Source organism: Nerophis lumbriciformis, linkage group LG06 (genome assembly GCF_033978685.3).
Source record: "Nerophis lumbriciformis linkage group LG06, RoL_Nlum_v2.1, whole genome shotgun sequence".
In the NCBI taxonomy this organism is placed as follows: Eukaryota; Metazoa; Chordata; class Actinopteri; order Syngnathiformes; family Syngnathidae; genus Nerophis; species Nerophis lumbriciformis.
The window spans coordinates 16,751,762-16,776,897 of NC_084553.2; positions in this window are offsets into that span (position 1 = coordinate 16,751,762).

A 25,136-nucleotide genomic window follows, 5' to 3' on the forward strand; every position below is an offset into this window, starting at 1 on the left:
TATTTAAGCTTAACTCCCTAACCACACATGCAAAAAGGTTAAAAAAAGCCTAAAACAATGCATCCTTGTGAGTTTTACTCGAAACATTTGCTATTTTAAGGCTTGCAAACACAAAAAGTACTTTTTTTTTCATTATGACAGTAATGTTCTTAAAATCCTGATATAATGCGAAATAAGCAATAAAAATGTTTTTCAACATAATTCCTACACCAAACATGCATCATGTCTAATAATGCCTGAAGACATGTATCTTTAAGAGTTTTACTAGAAAAATTATCTTTTGTAAGTTTTGCAAAGAAGCAAATAAGTTTTTTTAATTCAATATGAAAGTATAACTGTCATACCAAATATGAAAGTTATAAAAACATAACTCCAAAACTAAACATGCATTATGTCCAAAAATGCCTAAAATATTGTATCTATGTGAGTTTTACAAGAATCAGTTAATTTGGTAAGGTGTACAATTACATAAACTAGGGGTTTACTCATAATGACAGTATAACTGCTACTTTCAATTTGACAGTTATTTAAACATAACTTCTAACCACACATGCAAAATAGGCTAATAAAGCCTAAAACAATGCATCCATGTGAGTTTTACTCGAAACATATGCTATTTTAAGGCTTGCAAACACAAAAAGTAGTTTTTTACTCATTATGACAGTAATATTCTTAAAATCCTGAGATAATGCGAAATAAGCAATAAAAATGTTTTTCAACATAATTCCTACATAAAACATGCAACATGTCTGATAATGCGTGAAGATATGTGTCTTTATTAGTTTTACTAGAAAAATTATATTTTTTAAGTTTTGCAAAGAGGCAAGTTAGTTTTTTAAATTCAATATGACAGTATAACTGTCATACCAAATATGAAATATATATAAAGATAACTCCAAAATTGAACATGCATTATGTCTAAAAATGCCTAAAATATTGTATCTATGTGAGTTTAACCAGAATCAGGTAATTTGGTAAGGTTTACAAATACAAAAATTGTTTTTTTTTTCATAATGACAGTATAACTGCTACATTCAATTTGACTGTTAATTAAACATAACTTCCTAATCACACATGCAAATAGGTTAATAAAGCCTAAAACAATGCATCCTTTTGAGTTTTACTCGAAACATTTGCTATTTTAAGGCTTACAAACACAAAAAGTAGTTTTTTTTCTCATTTTGACAGTAATGTTCTTAAAATCCTGAGATAATGCGAAATAAGCAATAAAAATGTTTTTCAACATAATTCCTGCACCAAACATGCAACATGTCTAATAATGCCTGGATACAAGTATCTTTGTTAGTTATACTAGAAACAATATATTTTGTAAGTTTTACAAAGACTCAAGTTAGTTTTTTTTAATACAATATGACAGTATAACTGTCATACCAAATATGAGTTATATAAACATAACTCCAAAACTGATCATGCATTATGTCTAAAAATGCCTGTAATATTGTATCTATGTGAATTTTACCAGAATCAGGTAATTTTGTAAGGTTTACAAATACAAATTTTTTTTTTTTTTTTATAATGACAGTTAACTGCTACATTCAATTTGACTGTTATTTAAGCTTAACTCCCTAACCACACATGCAAAAAGGTTAAAAAAAAGCCTAAAACAATGCATCCTTGTGAGTTTTACTCGAAACATTTGCTATTTTAAGGCTTGCAAACACAAAAAGTACTTTTTTTTTTCATTATGACAGTAATGTTCTTAAAATCCTGATATAATGCGAAATAAGCAATAAAAACATTTTTCAACATAATTCCTACATTAAACATGCAACATGTCTAATAATGCCTGCAGACATGTATCTTTGTAAGTTTTACTAGAAAAATTATCTTTTGTAGTTTTTTTAATTCAATATGACATTATAACTGTCATACCAAATATGAAAGTTATATAAACATAACTCCAAAACTGAACATGCATTATATCTAAAAATGCCTAAAATATTGTCTCTATGTGAGTTTTACAAGAATCAGTTAATTTGGTAAGGTGTACAATTACATAAATTAGGGGTTTACTCATAATGACAGATAACTGCTACTTTCAATTTGACAGTTATTTAAACATAACTTCCAACCACACATGCAAAATAGGCTAATAAAGCCTAAAACAATGCATCCTTGTGAGTTTTACTCGAAACATATGCTATTTTAAGGCTTGCAAACACAAAAAGTAGTTTTGTACTCATTAAGACAGTAATAAATGGCAAATTATGCCTGGAGAAATGTATCTTTGTGAGTTTTACTGGGAAAACATTTTTTTGTAAGGTTTATAAAGACACAAGTTTTTTTTTTTTTTACTCAATATGATAGTATAACTGTCATACTATATATAAAAGTTGTATAAACATAACTCCAAAACCAAACATGCATTATGTCTAAAAATGCCTGCAATATTGTATCTATGTGATTTTTACCAGAATCAGGTATTTTTGGTAAGGTTTACAAATACAAAAATTTGGTTTTACTCACTATGACAGTATACTGTCACATTCAATCTGACAGTTATTTAAACATACTGTAACTCCTAAACCACAATTACAAAATGGCTAATAATGCCAGGAAAAATGTATATTTGGGAGTTTTCCTGGAAAACATTTTTTTTATAAGGTTTGTAAAGAAACAAGTTAGTTTTTTCACTTAATATGACAGTATAACTGTCATACTAAATATGAAAGTTAAATAAACATAACTCCAAAACCAAACTTGCAATACGTCTAAAAATGCCTGTAATATTAAATCTATGTGAGTTTTACCAGAATCAGGTATTTTGGTAAGGTTTACAAATACAAAAATTGGGTTTTACTCAAAATGACAGTATAACTGCCATATTCAAAATAACAGTTATTTAAACATAACTCCTAAACCAAACATGCTAAATGGTTAATAATGCCTGGAGAAATGTATCTTTGTGAGTTTTACTAGAAACAAATATTTTGTAAGGTTTGTAATGAACATTTTTTTTTTTTTTTTTTTACTCAATATGATGGTATAACTGTCAAACTAAATATAAAAAAAAAAAAAAAGTCTCCTCTCTGAGCTGCCACGGTAGAGGAGTTTGCGGTCCCAATGATCCTAGGAGCTATGTTGTCCGGGGGCTTTATGCCCCCTGGTAGGGTCTCCCAAGACAAACTGGTCCTAGGTGAGGGATCAGACAAAGAGCAGCTGGAAGACCTCCATGAATAATAAAAAACAAGGACCCAGATTTCCCTCGCCCGGACGCGGGTCACCGGGGCCCCCCTCTGGAGCCAGGCCCGGAGGTGGGGCACGATGGCGAGCGCCTGACATGGGGCCCGGCCGGGCACAGCCCGAAGAGGCAACGTGGGTCCCCCCTCCAATGGGCTCACCATCCATAGCAGGGGTCATAGAGGTCGGGTGCGATGTGAGCTGGGCGGCAGCCGAAGGCAGGGCACTCGGCGGTCCGATCCTCGGCTACAGAAGCTAGCTCTTGGGACGTGGAACGTCACCTCGCTGGGGGGGAAGGACCCTGAGCTAGTGCGCGAAGTGGAGATGTTCCGGTTAGATATAGTCGGACTCACTTCGACGCAGAGCAAGGGCTCTGGAACCAGTTCTCTCGAGAGGGGCTGGACTCTCTTCCACTCTGGCGTTGCCGGCAGTGAGAGGCGACGGGCTGGGGTGGCAATTCTTGTTTCCCCCCGGCTCAGAGCCTGTACGTTGGAGTTCAACCCGGTGGACGAGAGGGTAGCTTCCCTCCGCCTTCGGGTGGGGGAACGGGTCCTGACTGTGGTTTGCGCTTACGCGCCAAACCGCACTCAGAGTACCCACCCTTTTTGGATTCACTCGAGGGAGTACTTGAGAGTGCTCCCCCGGGTGATTCCCTCGTGCTACTGGAGAGGCGTGATTGGGAAGAATGGCTGCCCGGATCTGAACCCGAGCGGTGTTTTGTTATTGGACTTTTGTGCCCGTCACAGATTGTCCATAACGAACACCATGTTCAAACATAAGGGTGTCCATATGTGCACTTGGCACCAGGACACCCTAGGCCGCAGTTCCATGATCGACTTTGTAGTTGTGTCATCGGATTTGCGGCCTCATGTTTTGGACACTCGGGTGAAGAGAGGGGCTGAGCTTTCTACCGATCACCACCTGGTGGTGAGTTGGCTGCGATGGTGGGGGAGGATGCCGGACAGACCTGGCAGGCCCAAACGCATTGTGAGGGTTTGCTGGGAACGTCTGGCAGAGTCTCCTGTCAGAGAGAGTTTCAATTCCCACCTCCGGAAGAACTTTGAACATGTCACGAGGGAGGTGCTGGACATTGAGTCCGAATGGACCATGTTCCGCGCCTCTATTGTCGAGGCGGCTGATTGGAGCTGTGGCCGCAAGGTAGTTGGTGCTTGTCGTGGCGGTAATCCTAGAACCCGTTGGTGGACACCGGCGGTGAGGGATGCCATCTAGCTGAAGAAGGAGTCCTATTGGGTTCTTTTGGCTCATAGGACTCCTGAGGCAGCGGACAGGTACCGACAGGCCAAGCGGTGTGCGGCTTCAGCGGTCGCAGAGGCAAAAACACGGACATGGGAGGAGTTCGGGGAAGCCATGGAAAACGACTTCCGGACGGCTTCGAAGCAATTCTGGACCACCATCCGCCGCCTCAGGAAGGGGAAGCAGTGCACTATCAACACCGTGTATGGCGAGGGTGGTGTTCTGCTGACCTCGACTGCGGATGTTGTGGATCGGTGGAGGGAATACTTCGAAGACCTCCTCAATCCCACCAACACGTCTTCTTATGAGGAAGCAGTGCCTGGGGAGTCTGTGGTGGGCTCTCCTATTTCTGGGGCTGAGGTTGCTGAGGTAGTTAAAAAGCTCCTCAGTGGCAAGGCCCCAGGGGTAGATGAGATCCGCCCGGAGTTCCTTAAGGCTCTGGATGCTGTGGGGCTGTCTTGGTTGACAAGACTCTGCAGCATTGCGTGGACATCGGGGGCAGTACCTCTGGATTGGCAGACCGGGGTGGTGGTTCCTCTCTTTAAGAAGGGGAACCGGAGGGTGTGCTCTAACTATCGTGGGATCACACTCCTCAGCCTTCCCGGTAAGGTCTATTCAGGTGTACTGGAGAGGAGGCTACGCCGGATAGTCGAACCTCGGATTCAGGAGGAACAGTGTGGTTTTCGTCCTGGTTGTGGAACTGTGGACCAGCTCTATACTCTCGGCAGGGTCCTTGAGGGTGCATGGGAGTTTGCCCAACCAGTCTACATGTGTTTTGTGGACTTGGAGAAGGCATTCGACCGTGTCCCTCGGGAAGTCCTGTGGGGAGTGCTCAGAGAGTATGGGGTATCGGACTGTCTGATTGTGGCAGTCCGCTCTCTGTATGCTCAGTGCCAGAGCTTGGTCCGCATTGCCGGCAGTAAGTCGGACACGTTTCCAGGCTGCCCTTTGTCACCGATTCTGTTCATAACTTTTATGGACAAAATTTCTAGGCGCAGTCAAGGCGTTGAGGGGATCTGGTTTGGTGGCTGCAGGATTAGGTCTCTGCTTTTTGCAGATGATGTGGTCCTGTTGGCTTCATCTGGCCAGGATCTTCAGCTCTCACTGGATCGGTTCGCAGCCGAGTGTGAAGCGACTGGGATGAGATTCAGCACCTCCAAGTCCGAGTCCATGGTTCTCACTCGGAAAAGGGTGGAGTGCCATCTCCGGGTTGGGGAGGAGATCTTGCCCCAAGTGGAGGAGTTCAAGTACCTCGGAGTCTTGTTCACGAGTGAGGGAAGAGTGGATCGTGAGATCGACAGGCGGATCGATGCGGCGTCTTCAGTAATGCGGACGCTGTATCGATCCGTTGTGGTGAAAAGGAGCTGAGCCGGAAGGCAAAGCTCTCGATTTACCGGTCGATCTATGTTCCCATCCTCACCTATGGTCATGAGCTTTGGGTTATGACCGAAAGGACAAGATCACGGGTACAAGCGGCCGAAATGAGTTTCCTCCGCCGGGTGGCGGGGCTCTCCCTTAGAGATAGGGTGAGAAGCTCTGCCATCCGGGGGGAGCTCAAAGTAAAGCCGCTGCTCCTCCACATCGAGAGGAGCCAGATGAGGTGGTTCGGGCATCTGGTCAGGATGCCACCCGAACGCCTCCCTAGGGAGGTGTTTAGGGCACGTCCGACCGGTAGGAGGCCACGGGGAAGACCCAGGACACGTTGGGAAGACTATGTCTCCCGGCTGGCCTGGGAACGCCTCGGGGTCCGAACAGGAAGAGCTGGACGAAGTGGCTGGGGAGAGGGAAGTCTGGGCTTCCCTGCTTAGGCTGCTGCCCCCGCAACCCGACCTCGGATAAGCGGAAGAAGATGGATGGATGGATGGATAAATATAAAAGTAATATAAACATCATTCCAAAACCAAACTCCTAAACCAAACTTGCAATCCGTCTTAAACTGCCTGTAATATTGAATCTATATGAGTTTTACCAGAATCAGGTATTTTGGTAAGGTTTACAAATACAAAACTTGGGTTTTACTCATAATGACAGTATAACTGCATTATTTGATATGACAGTTATTTAAACATAACTCCTAAACCAAACATGATGAATAGCTAATAATGCCTGGAAAAATGTATATAAACATAACTCCAAAAGCAAACATGCATTATGTCTAAAAATGCCTGTAATATTGTATCTATGTGAGTTTTACCAGAATCAGGAATTTTGGTAAGGTTTATAAATACAAAAATTAGGTTTTACTCAAAATGACATAACTGCCACCCTCAATATGACGGTTATGTTAACATAACTCCTAAACCACAAATGCAAAATGGCTAATAATGCCTGAAGAAATGTATCTTTGTGAGTTTTACAGGAAAAAAAATATTTTGTAAGGTTTGATAAGACACAAAATAGTTTTTTTTATTCAATATGTTTGTATAACTGTCATGATAAATGTAAAAGTTATATAAACATAACTCCAATACCAAACATGCAATCCATCTAAAAATGCCTGTAATATTGAATCTATGTGAGTTTTACTAGAATCAGGTATTTTGTTAAGGTTTACAAATACAAAAAATAGGTTTTACTCATAATGACAATATAACTGCCACACTCAACATGACAGTTATTTAAACATAATTCCTAAACCAAACATGATACATGCCTGGAGAAGTGTATCTTTGTGATTTTTAGTATGTGACAGTATACTGTCACATTCAATCTGACTGTTATTTAAACACAAATTCTAAACCACGGATGCAAAATGGCATATAATAACTGGAGAAATGTATTTTTGTGAATTTTAATGGAAAAAAAAATATTTTGTAAGGTTTGTATAGACACAAATTAGTTTTTTTTACTCAATATGATGGAAACGTGCTTTATGTCTAAAAAAAATCCAGTAATATTTTATCCATGTGAGTTTCATCAGATTAAGTTATTTTGGTAATTTTACAAATACAAAAAATAGGTTTTACTCATAATGACAGTATATCTGCCACACGCAATATGACAGTTATTTAAACATACGGTAACTCTAAACCAAACATGGTTAATGGCTAATAATGCCTGGAGAAATGTATCTTTGTGAGTTTTACTGGAAAACATTTTTTTTTAAGGTTTATAAAGACACAAGTTAGTTTTTTTTTACTCAATATGACAGTATAACTGTAATTCTAAATGTAAAACATATATAAACATAACTCCAAAACCAAACATGCATTATGTTTAAAAATGCCTGTAATTTTGTATCCATGCGAGTTTTACTAAAATCAATTGTTGTAGTAAGGTTTGCAATTACAAAATATTGGTTTTACTCACCATGATAGTATACTGTCACATTCAATTTGACAGTTATTTAAACATAACTACCAAACCACACATGCAAAATGGCTATAATGCCTGGAGAAATGTATCTTTGTGAGATTACTGGAAAAACATATTTTGTAAGGTTTGTAAAGAAACAATTTAGTTTTTTTTTACTTAATATGATGAGGTGGCAACTTTTCCAGGGTGTACCCCGCCTTCCGCCCGATTGTAGCTGAGATAGGCTCCAGCGCCCCCCGCGACCCCGAAGGGAATAAGCGGTAGAAAATGGATGGATGGATGGACAGTATAACTGTCATACTAAATGTAAAAGTAGTATAAACATAACTCCAAAACTAAACATGCATTATGTCTAAAAATGCCTGTAATATTGTATCCATGTGAGTTTTACTAGAATCAGTTGTTTTTGTAAGTTTTGCAAATACAAAATATTAGTTTTACTCACTATGACAGTATACTGTCACATTCAAACTGACAGCTATTTAAACATAACTCCTAAACCACACATGCAAAATGACTAATAATGCCTGGAAAAATGTATCTCTGTGAATTTTACAGGAAAAAAATATTTTGTAAGGTTTGTAAAATTACAAGTTTGTTATTTTTTACTCAATTTGACAGTATAACTGTCATATTAAATATGAAAGTTATATACACATAACTCCAAAACCAAACTTGCAATCCGTGTAAAAATGCCTGTAATATTGAATCTATGTGAATTTTACCAAAATCAGGTATTTTGGTAAGGATTACAAATACAAAAATTAGGTTTTACTCATAATGACAGTATAACTGCCACACTCAATATGACAGTTTTTAAACATAACTCCTACAAAACAAATGCAAAATGACTAACAATGCCTGGAAATATGTATCTTTGTGAATTTTAATGGAAAAAAAATATTTTGTAAGGTTTGTAAAGACACAAATTAGTTTTTTTTACACAATATGATGGTATAACTGTCATACTAAATATGAAAGTTATATAAACATAACTCCAAAACCAAACATGTTTTATGTCTAAAAATTCCTGTAATATTGTATCTATGTGAGTTTTACAGAATCAGCCTCTTTGGTAAGGTTTACAAATACAAAAATTTAGTTTTATTTACTAAGACAGTATACTGTCACATTCAATCTGCCTGTTATTTAAACATAAATTCTAAACCACAGATGCAAAATGGCTAAAAATGCCTGGAGAAATGTATTTTTGTGAGTTTTACCGGAAAAAAATATTTTGTAAGGTTTGTATGGACATAAGTTAGTTTTTTTTTACTCAATATGATAGTATAACTGTCTTACTAAATTTGAAAGTTATATAAACATAACTCCAAAACCAAACTTGCAATCTGTCTAAAAATTTCTGTAATATTGAATATATGTGATTTTCACCAGAATCAGGTATTTTGGTAAGGATTACAAATAAAAAAATTAGGTTTTACTCATAATGACGGATAACTGCCACATTCGAAATGACAGTTTTTCTAAACATAACTCCTAAACAAAACATGCTAAATGGCAAATAATGCCTGGAGAAATGTATCTTTGTGAGTTTTACTGGAAAAAAAATAAAAAATTGTAAGGTTTGTAAAGACACAAGTTTGTTGTTTTTTTGACTCAAAAAGACAGTATAACTGTCATACTAAATGGAAAAGTTATATAAACATAACTCCAACACCAAACATGCATTTTGTCTAAAAATGCCTGAAATGATGTATCCGTGTGAGTTTTACTAGATCAGTTGTTTTTGTAAGTTTTGCAAATACAAAATATTGGTTTTACTCACTATGACAGTATACTGTCACATTCAATCTGACAGTTATTTAAACATAACTCCTAAACCACACATTCAAAATGACTAATAATGCCTGGAGAAATGTATATCTGTGAATTTTTCTGGAAATTTTTTTTTGTAAGGTTTGTTATAACACAAGTTTTTTTGTTTTTTTTACTCAATATGACAGCAGTATACTGTCATAGTGAGTAAAACCAATATTTTGTATTTGCAAACCTTACAAAAACAACTGATTCTAGTAAAACTCACATGGATACAAAATTACAGGCATTTTTAGATATAATGCATGTTTGGTTTTGGAGTTATGTTTATATAACTTTTACATTTAGTGTGGGAGTTATACTGTCATTATGAGTAAAACCTTATTTTTGTATTTGTAAACCTCACCAAGATACCTGATTGTAGTAAAGCTCACATAGATACAATATTACAGGCAATTTTGGACATAATGCATGTTTGGTTTTGGAGTTATGTTTAAATAACTTTCATATTTAGTATGACAGTTATACTGTCATATTGAGTAAAAAAAACTAACTTGTGTTTTTACAAACCTTACAAAATATATATATTTTTTTTTTTCAGTAAAACTCACAAATATACATTTCTCCAGGCATTATTAGTCATTTTGTATGTTTGGTTTAGGAGTTATGTTTAAATAACTGTCAGATTGAACGTGACAACATACTGTCATAGTGAGTAAAACCAATATTTTGTATTTGCAAACCTTAAAAAAACAACTGGTTCTAGTAAAACTCACATGGATACAATGTTACAGGAATTTTTAGACATAATGCATGTTTGGTTTTGGAGTTTTGTTTATATACATTTTACTTTTAGTATGACAGTTATACTGTCATATGGAGTAAAAAAAAAACTAACTTGTGTCTTTACAAACCTTACAAAATATAATTATTTTTTTTCAGTAAAACTCACAAAGATGCATTTCTCCAATCATTATTAGCCATTTAGCATTTTTGTTTTAGGAGTTATGTTTAAATAACTGTCAATTTGAATGTGGCAGTTATACTGTCATTATGAGTAAAAGCAAATTTTTGTATTTGTAAACCTTACCAAAATACCTGATTCTGGTAAAACTCACATAGATTCAATATTACAGGCATTTTTAGACGGATTGCATGTTTGGTTTTGAAGTTATGTTTATATAACTTTCAAATTTAGTAAGACAGTTATACCATCATATTGAGTAAAAAAAACTTTTGTCCAAACAAACCTTACAAAATATTTTTTTTTCCAGTAAAACTCACAAAAATACATTTCTCCAGGCATTTGTGGCCATTTTGCATCTGTGGTTTAGAATTTATGTTTAAATAACAGTCAGATTGAATGTGACAGTATGAATGTGACAGTATACTGTCATAGTGAGTGAAACCAAAATGTTGTATTTGCAAACCTTACAAAAACAAATGATTCTACTAAAACTCACTTGGATACAATATTATAGGCATTTTAAGACACAATGCATGTTTGGTTTAGGAATTATGTTGAAAAACTCTTTTATTGCTTTTTTCGCATTATATCAGGATTTTAAAAACATCACTATTGAGCAAAAAAACTACTTTTTGTAATCGCAAGCCTTAAAAAAGCATATGTTTTGAGTAAAACTCACAAGGATGCATTGTTTTAGGCTTTATTAGCCTTTTTGCATGTGTGGTTAGGAAGTTATGTTTAAATAAATGTCAAATTGATTAGAGAAGTTATACAATATATATAAAAAACTAACTTGTGTCTTTATAAACCTTACAAATTATTTTTTTTTCAGTAAAAGTCACAAAGATTCCTTTCTCTAGGCATTATTAGCCATTTAGCATGTTTGGTTTAGGAGTTATGTTTAAATAACAGTCATATTAGGTGTGGCACTTATAATATCACTATCAGTAAAACCTATTTTTTTTAATAGTCAACCTTACCAAAATACCTCATTTTGGTAAAACTCACATAGATTCAATATTACAGACATTTTTAGACGGATTGAAAGTTTGGTTTTGGAGTCATGTTTATATATTTTTTGCATGTAGTATGACAGTTATACTGTCATATTTAGTAAAAAAAACAACTAACGTGTGTCTTTACAAACCTTACAAAATATTTGTCCTAGTAAAACTCACAAAGATACATTTCTCCAGGCATTATTAGCCATTTTGCATGTGTGGTTTAGGAGTTATGTTTACATAACTGTCAGATTGAATGTGACAGTATACTGTCATAGTGAGTAAAACCTATTTTTTGTATTTGTAAACCTTACCAAAATACCTGATTCTGGTAAAACTCACATAGATACAATATTACAGGTAATTTTGGACAAAATTCATGTTTGTTTTTGGAGTTATGTTCATATAACTTTCATATTTAGTATATACCATCATATTGAGTAAAAAAAACAACTACCTTGTGTCTTTATAAACCTTACAAATTATTTTGTTTTCTGTAAAACTCACAACGATAAGTGAGTTTTATGGCTAATAAATGGCATTATTAGCCATTTATCATGTTTGGTTTAGGAATTATGTTTAAATACCTGTCATGTTAAATGTGGCAGTTATATTGTCATTATGAGTAAAACCTATTTTTTGTATTTGTAAACCTTACCAAAATACCTGATTCTGGTAAAACTCACATAGATACAATATTACAGGAATATTTAGACATAAAACATGTTTGGTTTTGGAGTTATGTGTATATAACTTTCATATGGCGCAGTGGAAGAATGGCCGTGCGCGACCCGAGGGTCCCTGGTTCAATCCCCACCTACTACCAACCTCGTCATGTCCGTTGTGTCCTGAGCAAGACACTTCACCCTTGCTCCTGATGGGTGCTGGTTAGCGCCTTGCATGGCAGCTCCCTCCATCAGTGTGTGAATGTGTGTGTGAATGGGTAAATGTGGAAGTAGCGTCAAAGTGCTTTGAGTACCTTGAAGGTAGAAAAGCACTATACAAGTACAACCCATTTATCATTTATATTTAGTATGACAGTTATACTGTCAAATTGAGTAAAAAATAACAAACTTGTAATTTTACAAACCTTACAAAATATTTTTTTCCAGTAAAATTCACAGAGATACATTTTTCTAGGCATTATTAGTCATTTTGCATGTGTGGTTTAGGAGTTATGTTTAATTAGCTGTCAGATTGAATGTGACAGTATACTGTCATAGTGAGTAAAACCAATATTTTGTATTTGCAAAACTTACAAAAACAACTGATTCTAGTAAAACTCACATCGATACAATATTACAGGCATTTTTAGACATAATGCATGTTTGGTTTTGGAGTTATGTTTATACTACTTTTACATTTAGTATGACAGTTATACTGTCCATCCATCCATCCATTTTCTACCGCTTATTCCCTTCGGGGTCGCGGGGGGCGCTGGAGCCTATCTCAGCGACAATCGGGCGGAAGGCGGTGTACACCCTGGAAAAGTCGCCATCTCATCATATTAAGTAAAAAAAACTAAATTGTTTCTTTAAAAACCTTACAAAATATGTTTTTCCAGTAATCTCACAAAGATACATTTCTCCAGGCATTATAGCCATTTTGCATGTGTGGTTTTGTAGTTATGTTTAAATAACTGTCAAATTGAATGTGACAGTATACTATCATGGTGAGTAAAACCAATAATTTGTAGTTGCAAACCTTACTACAACAATTGATTTTAGTAAAACTCGCATGGATACAAAATGACATAATGCATGTTTGGTTTTGGAGTCATGTTTATATATTTTTTACATTTAGTATTACAGTTATACTGTCATATTGAGTAAAAAAAAACTAACTTGTGTCTTTATAAACCTTAAAAAAAATGTTTTTCCAGTAAAACTCACAAATATACATTTCTCCAAGCATTATTAGCCAATAACTATGTTTGGTTTAGAGTTATGTTTAAATAACTGTCATATTGAGTGTGGCAGATATACTGTCATTATGAGTAAAACCTATTTTTTGTATTTGTAAAATTACCAAAATAACTGATTCTGATAAAACTCACATGGATAAAATATTACAGGATTTTTTTAGACATAAAGCATGTTTCCATCATATTGAGTAAAAAAAACTAACTTGTGTCTATACAAACCTTACAAAATATTTTTCTTCCAGTAAAACTCACAAAAATACATTTCTCCAGTTATTATTAGCCATTTTGCATCTGTGGTTTAGAATTTGTGTTTAAATAACAGTCAGATTGAATGTGACAGTATACTGTCATAGTGAGTAAAACCTAATTTTTGTATTTGTAAACCTTTACAAAATACCTGATTCTAGTAAAACTCACATAGATTCAATATTACAGGCATTTTTAGACGATTGCATGTTTGGTATTGGAGTTATGTTTATATAACTTTTACATTTATTATGACAGTTATACAAACATATTGAATAAAAAAAAACTATTTTGTATCTTATCAAACCTTACAAAATATTTTTTTTCCTGTAAAACTCACAAAGATACATTTCTCCAGGCATTATTAGCCATTTTTCATGTGTGGTTTAGGAGTTATGTTAACATAACCGTCATATTGAGGGTGGCAGTTATACTGTCATTATGAGTAAAACCTAATTTTTGTATTTATAAACCTTACCAAAATTCCTGATTCTGGTAAAACTCACATAGATACAATATTACAGGCATTTTTAGACATAATGCATGTTTGGTTTTGGAGTTATGTTTATATACATTTTTCCAGGCATTATTAGCCATTTATCATGTTTGGTTTAGGAGTTATGTTTAAATAACTGTCATATCAAATAATGCAGTTATACTGTCATTATGAGTAAAACCCAGGTTTTGTATTTGTAAACCTTACCAAAATACCTGATTCTGGTAAAACTCACATAGATTCAATATTCCAGGCATTTTTAGACGTATTGCAAGTTTAGTTTTGGAGTTTGCAGCCGATCAGCTGCTGTTGACGGTCCCTGACACAAGGCTGAAGCTTAGAGGTGACAGAGCTTTCGCCGTTGCTGCTCCCAAGCTCTGGAACGACCTACACCTGAGTGTTAGACAAGCCTCCTCTCTTCCTGTTTTTAAATCTCTCTTAAAAACATACTTTTATTCCATGGCTTTTAACGCTGAGTGATATTCATCCTGCAATGGCGCCCCATAATACACCTGCTGTGATCCTGTTTTTATGTTTTTATGTTTTTATTAATTCTATTTTAATTATTTATTTTTTATCGTATTCTGTTTGTGTTGTGTTGTGTTTGCTCGGTACTCATTTTATCTTTTAACCTGTTCATTGTACAGCACTTTGGCTACCCCTGTGGTAAATTTTAAATGTGCTTTATAAATAAAGTTGATTTGATTTGATTTGATTTATGTTTATTTAACTTTCATATTTAGTATGACAGTTTTACTGTCATATTAATTAAAAAAACTAACTTGTGTCTTTACAAACCTTATACATTTTTTATTTTTTTTCCAGGAAAACTCACAAAGATACATTTCTCCAGGCATTATTAGCCTTTTTTTTTGTGGTTTAGGAGTTACAATATGTTTAAATAACTGTCAGATTGAATGTGACAGTATACTGTCATAGTGAGTAAAACCTAATTTTTGTATGTGTAAACCTTACCAAAAATACCCGAATTCTGGTAAAAATCACATAGATACAATATTGCAGGCATTTTTAGACATAATGCATGTTTGGTTTTGGAGTTATGTTTATACAACTTTCATATTTAGTATGACAGTTATACTATCATATTGAGTAAAAAAAAAAATAACTTGTGTCTTTATAAACCTTAAAAAAAAAATTTTCCCAGTAAAACTCACAAAGATACATTTCTCCAGGCATAATTAGTCATTTATCATGTTTGGTTTAGGAGTTATGTTTAAATAACTGTCATATTGAGTGTGGCAGTTACACTGTCATTATGAGTAAAACCTATGTTTTGTATTTGTAAACCTTACCAAAATACCTGATTCTGGTAAAACCCACATCGATACAATATTACAGGAATTTCTAGACATAAAGCATGTTTGGTTTTGGAGTTATGTTTATATAACTTTCATATTTAGTATGACAGTTATACCATTATATATTGAGTAAAAAAAAACTAATTTGTATATTTACAAACCTTACAAATTATTATTTTCCAGTAAAATTCACAAATATACATTTCCCTAGGCAATAGTAGTCATTTTGCATTTCTGTTTTAGGAGTTATAATTAATTAACTGTCATACTGAGTGTGGCAGTTATGTTGTCACTATGAGTAAAACCTAATTTTTGTTTTCGTAAACCTTACCAAAATACCTGATTCTGATAAAACTCACATATATTCAATATTACAGGCATTTTTAGACGGATTGCATATTTGGTTTTGGAATTATGTTTATATAACTTTCATTTATAGTATGACAGCTATACTGTTAAATTGTGTAAAAAAAAAAATAACTTGTGTCTTTACAAACCTTACAAAATATTATTTTCCAGTAAAACTCACAAAGATACATTCCTCAAGGATTAATTGTGACAGTATAGTGTCATTATGAGTAAAACTAATATTTTGTATTTGTAAACCTTACAAAAACAACTGATTCTAGTAAAACTCACATAGATTCAATATTACAGGCAGTTTAAGACAGATTGCAAGTTTGGTTTAGGAGTTTGGTTTTGGAATTATGTTTATATAACTTTCATATTTAGTATGACAGTTATACCATCATATTGAGTAAAAAAAAAACTAACTTTAGTCTTTACAAACCTTACAAAATATTTGTTTCTAGTAAAAATCACAAAGATACATTTCTCCAGGCATTATTAACCATTTTGCATGTGTGGTATAGAAGTTATGTTTACAAAACTGTCATTATAAATGTGGCAGTTATACTGTCATTATGAGTAAAACCAAATTTGTGTATATGTAAACCTTACCAAAATACCTGATTCTGGTAAAACTCACATAGATACAATACCAAAGGCATTTTTAGACATAATGCATGTTTGGTTTTGGAGTTATGTTTGTATACATTTCTCCAGGCATTAATAGCCATTTAGCATGTTTGGTTCAGGAGTTATGTTTAAATAACTGTTATTTTGAATATGGCAGTTTATGAGTTTTACTCATTATGAGTAAAACTAATATTTTGTATTTGTAAACCTTACAAAAACAACTGATTCTAGTAAAACTCACATAGATACAATACCAAAGGCATTTTTAGACATAATGCATGTTTGGTTTTGGACTTATGTTTGTATACATTTCTCCAGGCATTAATAGCCATTTAGCATGTTTGGTTCAGGAGTTATGTTTAAATAACTGTTATTTTGAATATGGCAGTTTATGAGTTTTACTCATTATGAGTAAAACTAATATTTTGTATTTGTAAACCTTACAAAAACAACTGATTCTAGTAAAACTCACATGGATACAAAATTATAGGCATTTTTAGACATCATGCATGTTTGGTGGCAGTCAATGTGGCAGTTATACTGTCATTATGAGTAAAACCTAATTTTTGTATTTTTCAACCTTACCAAAGTACCTGATTCTGGTAAAACTCACATAGATACAATACTAAAGGCATTTTTAGACATAATGCATGTTTGGTTTTGGAGTTATGTTTGTATACATTTCTCCAGGCATTAATAGCCATTTAGCCTTTTTGGTTCAGGAGTTATGTTTAAATAACTGTTATTTTGAATATGGCAGTTATACTGTCATTATGAGTAAAACCTAAATTTTGTATTTATAAACCTTACCAAAATACCTGATTCTGGTAAAACTCACATAGATACAATATTAAAGGCATTTTTAGACATAATGCATGTTTGGTTTTGGAGTTATGTTTATATACATTTTTCCAGGCATTATTAGCCATTTATCATGTTTGGTTTAGGAGTTATGTTTAAATAACTGTCATATCAAATAATGCAGTTATACTGTCATTATGAATAAAACCCAAGTTTTGTATTTGTAAACCTTACCAAAATACCTGATTCTGGAAAAACTCATATAGATTCAATATTACAGGCATTTTTAGACGTATTGCAAGTTTGGTTTTGGAGTTATGTTTATTTAACTTTCATATTTAGTATGACAGTTAAACTGTCATATTAAGTAAAAAAAAAAAAAAAATTGTTTCTTTACAAACCTTATAAAAAAAAAAAATTCCAGGAAAACTCACAAAGATAAATTTTTCCAGGCATTATGAGCCATTTTGTATTTGTGGTTTAGGAGTTACAGTATGTTTAAATAACTGTCAGATTGAATGTGACAGTATACTGTCATAGTGAGTAAAACCTAATGTTTGTATTTGTAAACCTTACCAAAAATACCTGATTCTGGTAAAAATCACATAGATACAATATTGCAGGCATTTTTAGACATAATGCATGTTTGGTTTTGGAGTTATGTTTATACAACTTTTATATTTAGTATGACAGTTATACCATCATATTGAGTACAAAAAAAAATAACTTGTATTTTTATAAACCTTACAAAAAATGTTTTCCCAGTAAAACTCACAAAGATACATTTCTCCAGGCATAACTAGCCATTTATCATGTTTGGTTTAGGAGTTATGTTTAAACAACTGTCATATTGAGTGTGGCAGTTATACTGTCATTATGAGTAAAACCTATTTTTTGTATTTGTAAACCTTACCAAAATACCTGATTCTGGTTAAACCCACATCGATACAATATTACAGGAATTTTTAGACATAAAGCATGTTTGGTATTGGAGTTATGTTTTTATAACTTTCATATTTAGTATGAGAGTTATACCATCATATTGAGTAAAAAACAAAAAATAATTAGTATCTTTACAAACCTTACAAAATATTGTTTTCCAGTAAAATTCACAAATATACCTTTCTCTAGGCATTATTAGTCATTTTGCATTTGTGTTTTAGGAGTTATGTTTCATTAACTGTCATATTGAGTGTGGCAGTTATACTGTCACTATGAGTAAAACCTAATTTTTGTTTTTGTAAACCTTACCAAAATACCTGATTCTGATAAAACTCATATAGATTCAATATTACAGGCAGTTTAAGACGGATTGCAAGTTTGGTTTAGGAGTTTGGTTTTGGAATGATGTTTATATTACTTTTATATTTAGTTTGACAGTATACCATCATATTGAGTAAAAAAAAACAAAAAAAACTTTTTTCGTTACAAACCTTACAAAATAGTTTTTTCCAGTAAAATTCACAAAGATACAATTCTCAAGGCATTAATAGCCATTTAACATGCTTGGTTTAGGAGTTGTGTATAAATAACTGTTATTTTGAATATGGCAGTTATACTGTCATTATGAGTAAAACCCAATTTTTGTATTTGTAAATCTTACCTAAATACCTGATTCTGGTAAAACCCACCCCGATACAATATTACAGGAATTTTTAGACATAAAGCATGTTTGGATTTGGAGTTATGTTTATATAACTTTCATATTTAGTATGAAAGTTATACCATCATATTGAGTAAAAAAAACAACTAATTTGTATCTTTACAAACCTTACAAAATTTTGTTTTCCAGGAAAATTCACAAATATACCTTTCCTAGTTATTATTAGTCATTTTGCATTTGTGTTTTAGGAGTTATGTTTAAATAACTGTCATATTGAGTGTGGCAGTTCTACTGTCACTATGAGTAAAACCTAATTTTTGTTTTTGTAAACCTTACCAAAATACCTGATTCTGATAAAACTCACATGTATTCAATATTACAGGCATTTTTAGACGGATTGCATATTTGGTTTTGGAGTTGTGTTTATATAACTTTCATATATAGTATGACAGCTATACTGTTAAATTGTGTAAAAAAACAACAACTAAATCGTGTCTTTACAAACCTTACAAAATATTTTTTCCAGGAAAATTCACAAAGATACATTCCTCAAGGCATTATTAGCCATTTTGTCAGATATGTGTGACAGTATACTGTCATTATGAGTAAAACTAATATTTTGTATTTGTAAACCTTACAAAAACAACTGATTCTAGTAAAACTCACATGGATTCAAAATTATAGGCATTTTTAGACATCATGCATTTTTGGTGGCAGTCAATGTGGCAGTTATACTGTCATTATGAGTAAAACCTAATTTTTGTATTTTTCAACCTTACCAAAATATCTGAATCTGGTAAAACTCACATAGATACAATACTAAAGGCATTTTTAGACATAATGCATATTTGGTTTTGGAGTTATGTTTGTATACATTTCTCCAGGCATTAATAGCCATTTAGCATGTTTGGTTGAGGAGTTATATTTAAATACGGTAATTGTTATTTTGAATATGGCATTTATACTGTCATTATGAGTAAAACCTAAATTTTGTATTTATAAACCTTACCAAAATACCTGATTCTGGTAAAACTCACATAGATACATTATTACAGGCATTTTTAGACATAATGCATGTTTGGTTTTGGAGTGTTGTTTATATACATTTTTCCAGGCATTATTAGCCATTTATCATGTTTGGTTTAGGAGTTATGTTTAAATAACTGTCATATCAAATAATGCAGTTATACTGTCATTATGAGTAAAACCCAAGTTTGTATTTGTAAACCTTACCAAAATACCTGATTCTGGTAAAACTCAGATAGATTCAATATTACAGGCAGTTTAAGACAGATTGCAAGTTTGGTTTAGCAGTTTGGTTTTGGAATTACTTTTATATTTAGTTTGACAGTTATACCATCATATTGAGTAAAAAAAAAATAACTTTTGTCTTTACAAACCTTACAAAGTTTTGTTTTCTAGTAAAACTCACAAAGATACATTTCTCCAGGCATTATTAGCCATTTAGCATGTTTGGTTTAGGAGTTATGTTTAAAAAAACTGTTATTTTGAATATGGCAGTGATACTGTCATTATGAGTAAAACCCAATTTTTGTATTTGTAAACCTTACCAAAATACTTGATTCTGGTAAAACTCACATAGATTCAATATTACAGGCATTTTTAGACGTATTGCAAGTTTGGTTTTGGAGTTATGTTTATTTAACTTTCATATTTAGAATGACAGTTATACTGTCATATTAAGTAAAAAAACTAACATGTTTCTTTACAAACCTTATAACATTTTTTTTTTACCAGAAAAACTCAAAAAGATACATTTTTCCAGGCATTATTAGCCCTTTTGTAATTGTGGTTTAGGAGTTACATTATGTTTAAATAACTGTCAGATTGAATGTGACAGTATACTGTCATAGTGAGAAAAACCTAATTTTTGTATTTGTAAACCTTACCAAAAATACCTGATTCTGGTAAAAATCACATAGATACAATATTGCAGGCATTTTTAGACATAATGCATGTTTGGTTTTGGAGTTATGTTTATACTACTTTTATATTTAGTATGACAGTTATACCATCATAATGAATAATAAACAAAAAATAATTTGTATCTTTACAAACCTTACAAAATATTGTTTTCCAGTAAAATTCACAAATATACCTTTCTCTAGGCATTATTAGTCATTTTGCATTTGTGTTTTAGGAGTTATGTTTAATTAACTGTCATATTGAGTGTGGCAGTTATACTGTCACTATGAGTAAAACCTAATTTTTGTTTTTGTAAACCTTACCAAAATACCTGATTCTGATAAAACTCACATGTATTCAATATTACAGGCATTTTTAGACGGATTGCATATTTGGTTTTGGAGTTGTGTTTATATAACTTTCATATATAGTATGACAGCTATACTGTTAAATGGTGTAAAAAACAACAACTAAATGGTGTCATTACAAACCTTACAAAATATTTTACCCAGTAAAATTCACAAAGATACATTCTTCAAGGCATTATAGCCATTTTGTCAGATTAAATGTGACAGTATAATGTCATTATGAGTAAAACCTAATTTTTGTATTTTTCAACCTTACCAAAATACCTGATTCTGGTAAAACTCACATAGATACAATAATAAAGGCATTTTTAGACATAATGCATGTTTGGTTTTGGAGTTATGTTTGTATACATTTCTCCAGGCATTAATAGCCATTTATTATGTTTGGTTCAGGAGTTATGTTTAAATAACTGTTATTATGAATATTGCAGTTATACTGTCATTATGAGTAAAACCCAATTTTTGTATTTGTAAACCTTACCAAAATACTTGATTCTGGTAAAACTCACATAGATTCAATATTACCGGCATTTTTAGACGTATTGCAAGTTTGGTTTTGGAGTTATGTTTATTTAACTTTCATATTTAGAATGACAGTTATACTGTCATATTAAGTAAAAAAACTAATATGTTTCTTTACAAACCTTATAACATTTTTTTTTTTACCAGAAAAACTCAAAAAGATAAATTTTTCCAGGCATTATTAGCCCTTTTGTAATTGTGGTTTAGGAGTTACATTATGTTTAAATAACTGTCAGATTGAATGTGACAGTATACTGTCATAGTGAGAAAAACCTAATTTTTGTATTTGTAAACCTTACCAAAAATACCTGATTCTGGTAAAAATCACATAGATACAATATTGCAGGCATTTTTAGACATAATGCATGTTTGGTTTTGGAGTTATGTTTATACTACTTTTATATTTAGTATGACAGTTATACCATCATAATGAATAATAAACAAAAAATAATTTGTATCTTTACAAACCTTACAAAATATTGTTTTCCAGTAAAATTCACAAATATACCTTTCTCTAGGCATTATTAGTCATTTTGCATTTGTGTTTTAGGAGTTATGTTTAATTAACTGTCATATTGAGTGTGGCAGTTATACTGTCACTATGAGTAAAACCTAATTTTTGTTTTTGTAAACCTTACCAAAATACCTGATTCTGATAAAACTCACATGTATTCAATATTACAGGCATTTTTAGACGGATTGCATATTTGGTTTTGGAGTTGTGTTTATATAACTTTCATATATAGTATGACAGCTATACTGTTAAATGGTGTAAAAAAAAAAAAACTAAATGGTGTCATTACAAACCTTACAAAATATTTTACCCAGTAAAATTCACAAAGATACATTCTTCAAGGCATTATAGCCATTTTGTCAGATTAAATGTGACAGTATAATGTCATTATGAGTAAAACCTAATTTTTGTATTTTTCAACCTTACCAAAATACCTGATTCTGGTAAAACTCACATAGATACAATACTAAAGGCATCTTTAGACATAATGCATGTTTGGTTTTGGAGTTATGTTTGTATACATTTCTCCAGGCATTAATAGCCATTTATTATGTTTGGTTCAGGAGTTATGTTTAAATAACTGTTATTATGAATATTGCAGTTATACTGTCATTATGAGTAAAACTTAAATTTTGTATTTATAAACCTTACCAAAATACCTGATTCTGGTATAACTCACATAGATACAATATTACAGGCATTTTTAGACATAATCAATGTTTGGTTTTGGAGTTATGTTTATATACATATTTCCAGGCATTATTAGCCATTTATCATGTTTGGTTTAGGAGTTATGTTTAAATAACTGTCATATCAAATAATGCAGTAATACTGTCATTATGAATAAAACTCAAGTTTTGTTTTTGTAAACCTTACCAAAATACCTGATTCTGGTAAAACTCAAATAGATTCAATATTACAGGCAGTTTAAGACGGATTGCAAGTTTGGTTTAGGAGTTTGGTTTTGGAATTATGTTTATATTACTTTTATATTTAGTTTGAAAGTTATACCATCATATTGAGTAAAAAAAAAACGTTTTTCTTTACAAACATTACAAAATAGTTGTTTCTAGTAAAACTCACAAAGATACATTTCTCCAGGCATTATTAGCCATTTAGCATGTTTGGTTTAGGAGTTATGTTTAAATAACTGTCAAATTGAATGTAGCAGATATACTGTCATTATGAAAAATAAAACAATTTTTGTATTTGTAAACCTGACCAAATTACTTGATTCTGGTAAAACTCACATAGATACAATATTTTAGGCATTTTTAAACATAATGCCTTTTCAATTTTGGAGTTATGTTTATATATATTTCAAATTTGGTATGACAGTTATACTGTCATATTGAATTAAAAAAACTAACTTGCCTCTTTGCAAAACTTACAAAAGATAATTTTTCTAGTAAAACTAACAGTAATACTTATCTTCACGCATTATTAGACATGTTGCATGTTTGGTGTAGGAAATATGTTGAAAAACATTTTTATTGCTTATTTCGCATTATCTCAGGATTTTAAGAACATTACTGTCATAATGAGTAAAATACTTCTTTTTGTGTTTGCAAGCCTTAAAATTGCATATGTTTCAAGTAAAACTCACAAGGATGCATTGTTTTAGGCTTTATTAACCTATTTTGCATGTGTGAATAGGGATTTATGTTTAAATAACAGTCAAATTGAATGTAGCAGTTAACTGTCATGAGTAAACCCCTAATGTTTGTATTTGTAAACCTTACCAAATTACCTGATTCTGGTGAAACTCACATAGATACAATAATTTAGGCATTTTTAGACATAATGCATGTTCAATTTTGGAGTTATGTTTATATATATTTCATATTTGGTATGACAGTTATAATGTCATATTGAATTAAAAAAACTAACTTGCCTCTTTGCAAAACTTACAAAAGATAATTTTTCTAGTAAAACTAACAGAGATACATATCTTCACGCATTAATAGACATGTTGCATGTTTGGTGTAGGAAATATGTTGAAACACATTTTTATTGCTTATTTCGCATTATCTCAGGATTTTAAGAACATTACTGTCATAATGAGTAAAATACTTCTTTTTGTGTTTGCAAGCCTTAAAATAGCATATGTTTCGAGTAAAACTCACATGGATGCATTGTTTTAGGCTTTATTAGCCTATTTTGCATGTGTGGTTAGAAGTTATGTTTAAATAACTGTCAAATTGAATGTAGCAGTTATCTGTCATTATGAGTAAACCCCTAATTTATGTAATTGTACACCTTACCAAATTTACTGATTCTTGTAAAACTCACATAGATACAATATTTTAGGCATTTTAGACATAATGCATGTTTAGTTTTGGAGTTTTGTTTATATCACTTTCATATTTGGTATGACAGTTATACTGTCATATTGAATTAAAAAACTACCTTGCCTCTTTGCAAAACTTACAAAATATATTTTTTCTATTGAAACTAACAAAGATACATGTCTTCAGGCATTATTAGACATGTTGCATGTTTGATGTAGGAATTATGTTGAAAAACATTTTTATTGCTTATTTCGCATTATCTCAGGATTTTAAGAACATTACTGTCATAATGAGTAAAAAACTACTTTTTGTGTTTGCAAGCCTTAAAATAGCAAATGTTTCGAGTAAAACTCACAAGGATGCATTGTTTTAGGCTTTATTAACCTATTTACATGTGTGGTTAGGGAGTTACGTTTAAATAACAGTCAAATTGAATGTAGCAGTTAACTGTCATTATGAGTAAACCCCTAATGTTTGTATTTGTAAACCTTACCAAATTACCTGATTCTGGTAAAACTCACATAGATACAATATTTTAGGCATTTTTAGACATAATGCATCTTCAATTTTGGAGTTATGTTTATATATATTTCATATTGGGTATGACAGTTATGATGTCATATTGAATTTAAAA